Here is a 4,947-nt window from a genome sequence, read left to right as displayed (position 1 = left end):
AACACGTTGGAGAGAGTGCAGAAGAGGTTAATGAGAATGGTTCCAGGGATGAGACACTTCAGTTATGAGGAAAGATTGGAGAGGTTGGGACTGTGTTCCTTGGAGAGGAGAAGGCTGAGAGGAGGCTTGATATAAGTTTTCAAAATAACGAGGGGCCTGGACAGAATAGATAGGGAGAAACTGTTCCCGCTCGTAAACGGATTGAGAACCAGAGGGCACAGTTTTAAAGTGCTTTGCAAAAGGAGCAAATGCAAGGTGAGAAAAAACATTTTCTCACAGTGAGTAGTTAGGGTTTGGAATGCACTGCCTGGAAGTGTGGTGGAGATAGGTTGAATTGAGGCACTCGATGTATTGGATGATTATCTCAATAGAAACTATGTGCAGGGTTACAGGGAAAAGGCAGGAGATTGGCGCTAAGTTAAATTGCTCAGAGAGTCAGTGCAGACACAATGGGCTGAATGGCCTCCTTCTACACCATAACAATTATGTGATTCGGCCCTATATATTGTCAGGAAGACACTGTGGACTTTTAAAAATAGTGGGCCAGTCCTGGATGTGGAAGACCCACCTCATTTCCAACAGATCCAATGTTTGCTGGCTGAGGGAAGGGGGTGGGACGGGATTCACATTGGCGTGAAACCCGAACTCAGTCGGGCTATTTGAACTTGCTGAGTTCCAACAGTTTTGGCTGTTGCAAAGGCCTTAGCCAGTAGTGTGGGAGTCACAAATTGATGGAGTAGGTGCAAACACTCTTCAATGGCAGATAAGATCTGTTTAAGTGTCATGATGTAAGATTTTAAATTCCCGCTCTTAAAACATGAAAAAAAAACAGGCTCAGTGGAAGTTTTAAAACAAAACCTCGCTGGATTGCTTTGATTGACATACAACCTGGTGTAGATTAGAAGAAAACATTACCATCTGGTCATGCAGTTTCAATAGAGGTCTTTGTTGTCATTTCTCCAAGGGCTATTATTGTGCCATTATGAATGTTTGACTGAGCTTTAAAAGCTACAATTATCCCAACAGGAGTTCTGAGCTCAAAGTTTGACAGTTTAAAGAGGTTATTAAAGGAATAATTGTCTTTGTCTGGTATGAATAGATGTATATTTGTATTTATAAGAGAATAAGCACTTGAGAAAATTTTAAAACTTTGGGTTTCTTGAATAAGAATTTGTTACGGCTCTCATATACACTTGATAGTGAATTAGATTGGTAGAATTCTTTTTCATCAACAAATGCCTCCTGAGGTCTGCCCAGGGTGGATACTGGGTGAGTGGCTGTGGAGGTGGCATGGTGGTATAAGGGGGAATGGAGGGTATGCAGGGCATGGGTAGAGGGGCATTAGTTGTCATGGGGGTATGATGAGGCATGTGGTGGGTCGGAGGACATGGAGTTATCATAAATGTGGCATGGGGTTGTGAGGGGCCATGGAGGATGGGTGGACGTGTGATGAGTGAGGGCTAGAGAGCCTAACAGCATCTAAAACAACCGGGACCAAGTCCCAGAGCACTGAGGTGGGCCTTCTAACCAGTCCGCCTTGGCACTCACCCGCCCCCATTGCCTCCTAGGGTCTGTTTCCAGGGTCAGCAGGCCCGAATCTATCCCACCCCCTGCCTCCCCGAGTGAAAATTGCATCTAGCGGGGCTCATTAAAAACAGGGGGGTCTGCCAAGTTGGGAAATTTCCTGACTGGAGCTACCCACCTCAATAGCAAAAATCCAGCCCACAGCCTACTTAATTTAAATTCAGAACTTCAAATTATCAATTCACTCAACTTGAAGTCTTGCAGAAAGAAAATATCTCCTATGCTGTTTTATTTAAATTGCTTAATTTGAATTCCTGGAGAATTCATTTTGTTTTGTTCAGCATGAAGATGGTGGCATTCTGGAGGTAGGCCCGCCCGAGTTACATTCAGTGCCCTCGAATCTGTGCACAAGCGGTGAAGGCTGCCCAAAAGCCCCAGTATCAAGCAGAGGCAAAGAAAGCAGCGGGTTTAAATGTCAAAGTCAGCAGGCTGAAAGAGACCCTGAGCAGCTTCCACACACCTGAGCTTTTGAATATGAGAACTCTTTGATCCATCATCCTGAAAGATGCAATTGCGAATCCATCTGAAGAACATGTCTGCAAAACTGACCAAATGCTAATTAAAAATATAGATCTTAAAAAAAATGATTTTGAAATAACAATAGTTCTGCTTCAAAACTTTCTCTCTCCTAACTGGTCAGCATGAAATCCAGCCCTTGTTAGAAACACAGGCACATGATTCCCCTCATTCTTGGCTCCTTCACATGAGGAAATATTTTCTCTGTATCTATTCTATCAAACCCTTTCAACATTTTCAATACTTCCATCCAAGATGAACAAAGCTCTGTGAAGAAATTTGGGAAAGGAAAGGGATAAAAGAAAGGGTTCAAATTGACCTGTTAATATTACAGTGTGTTTATTGCTTGTAGCAGAGTGGATCCTTTCGTGCAAATGCTACTTTTAGCAGAATTTACATGCTCAGTTAAGCCCAGCTGGAGTGCATTGTTGACTCAATTTAATTTAATTTGATAAATTTCCTTTGTTTTGTAATTTGGTGTTTATTGCTTGTGTCCCTTATATATTCAGGCAGTTTGGTCAAATGGCTTTTGATTGATGACACGCTCATCCTAATTGGTGATTAAGATTAATTGTATTAAACCCAGTTATAACGGTTAATGCAATAATTAAGCTGATTGAAGGAAGACAAGATTGAACAGCCTAAACGTCAAGGTTTTTTTAAATTAAGAAGCTGAGATAAAGGGCAAAGATCCACGAGGCAATATAACATCAAGGTTAAAACAAATAGGGATGGAATAAAAAATGTCAGTCGCAAAGTGTTGCTAAGCTTGTGTCTTAAAGAGTTTAGAAGAATGATCCTAGGTAGGGAGATCCATGACTTTGAACTTCAAGTAAAGAATGACTCATAGCAGGAGAGTGAAACAGAAGAGATGTATGTGGCACATTGTATCAGGAGCTTGGAGTAAACAGTAGAAGAACATTTGACTCAGCAAGGATTACAATAGTATGGATAAAATAAAGACAAAGAAAATAGTTCTGATAGAGAATGAGAGCTTGCAAGATACGGATGGCAAAAGGATTATCTATCCAACCAACACTCTATGTGTATCTTGTCCAGGAATGTGAGAGAGAATCTACAAAGCAATGGGAGCAATATTCAAACCTTAGACAGATGTAGACCCTGTACAGAGAGGTAAGAGTTGCTGAGGAGAAAAGTGAGGATTTTTGGAATTCACTTCAGTGATGGAGGAAATTTAGAGACTAAAGAAATTTGAAGCCAAGAATAAAGATGAAGATGGAAATGAGCTGGAACCATTGAAGGCAGGGTATCATAGTTGGTTCATCTTATGAGAGATATCAAACAACATAGCTTGAAAATTTGGAGGAAAACCACAACAAAATCTTCTCTCACCGGAAAAGAGCAAGTATCAATATATATTTAAGAAAAGCAAAATACTGTGGATGCTGGAAATCTGAAACAAAAACAGAAAATGCTGGAAAAACTCAGCAGGCCTAATAGCATCTCTGGAGAGAAAAAAAAAGTTAACAGTTCAAGTCCTTCTCCACAGATGCTGTTAGACCTGCTGAGTTTTTCCAGCATTTTCTGTTTTTGTATCAAGCATATTTTTCTGATATGTATTAATGACCTGGACTTGGGTAAACGGGCCATTATTTCAAAGTTTGCAGATGACACAAAACGCAGAAATATAATAAGCAATAAAGTGGATAATACAGGCTTCAGGTGGACATTGACCAATTGGTAAAATAGACTGATGAAATTAATACAGAGAAGTATGAAGTGATTAATTTTGTCAGGAAGAATAAGGTGACGCACTATAAAACAAATGGAACGATTTTAAGGAGAGCGCAGGAATAGAGAGAGACTGGAGGCATACATACACAAATCTTAGAAGGTGGCAGGACAAGTTGAGAAACCTGTTAAAAAGGCATAAAAACCCATTGGCTTTATAAATAAGGGCATGGAGTACCAAAGGAAGAAAGTCATGCCAAAGAAAGATTCCCAGCCGGAGTATTGTGGCCAATTCCAGGCCGAATTTTACAAGCCCCCAGTGGGTGTGTTTCCTGCAGAGGGGATAGTGGGGGGGTGTAGAATGAGTGGGCACCCATCCCACTCACCCCCATAATACAGGGAGTGGGTGGACTTCGAAATTGGCAGCCCACCTGCCATATTTAAATGACTAATTAAGGGTCAATTAGGCTTATTAGCAAGCCAATTGACCCTAATAATATGCTGCCTTTTGCAGATCACAGGGCAACTCCCCTTAGGTTGAACGCACCCACCCGCCCCCCTTCCATCCTACCTACTTCCTCCCTTAAAACCAACCCCTGCACCCCTAAAGCCAGTGTCAACTGTGGCTCAGCACAACTCATGCCCTTTATATCAGCAGGTCGTGGGCTTAAGACTCAATCCAGAGACCAAACTGCATAATTTAAGAGTTGTCCTCTTTAGGATGAGACGTTAAACTGAGTTTGCCCTCTCAGGTGGATATAAAAATCCCATGACACTATTTTGAAGAAGAGCAGGGAAGTTCTCCCCAGTGTCCTGACAAATATTTATTCTTCAAAGTCCCTAAAATGAATTATCTTGCCTTCATTGCATTTTGGCTATCATATTATATCTGGCCACTGACGGGCAGTGGATTGCCAGCAGCTCTGTCAAGGAGCAAATCTTCTTGAAGGAGGCTGCAGATGTTAGTGAACTAAGACTTGGGGTTTTGTTACTTTAGGCCTTCTGTTGGCCTTCTCTCTGTTGTTCTTCCCCTCTCTCACCCTTTTGCAGTCTTCTCTCACTTTCCATCTCCCTGTGCACACTTCTCTATCTCACCTTCACTCTCTTTTTCTCTCTCCATTGTGCACCTCACTCTCCCCATCTCCTGTCTCTCTC

The 4,947-nt window shown here is 41.7% G+C and overlaps 1 pseudogene; it reads left to right on the top strand.

Annotated features, from left to right (window-relative positions):
- The first annotated feature begins 1,872 nt into the window (after positions 1-1,872).
- On the top strand, positions 1,873-2,073 carry LOC121290482 (annotated as a pseudogene).
- Positions 2,074-4,947: the final 2,874 nt, after the last annotated feature.

Source organism: Carcharodon carcharias, chromosome 18 (genome assembly GCF_017639515.1).
Source record: "Carcharodon carcharias isolate sCarCar2 chromosome 18, sCarCar2.pri, whole genome shotgun sequence".
Lineage (NCBI taxonomy): Eukaryota > Metazoa > Chordata > Chondrichthyes > Lamniformes > Lamnidae > Carcharodon > Carcharodon carcharias.
The sequence above is the reverse complement of the archived record's forward strand: the minus strand, read 5'-3'. Positions and strand labels throughout refer to the sequence as shown.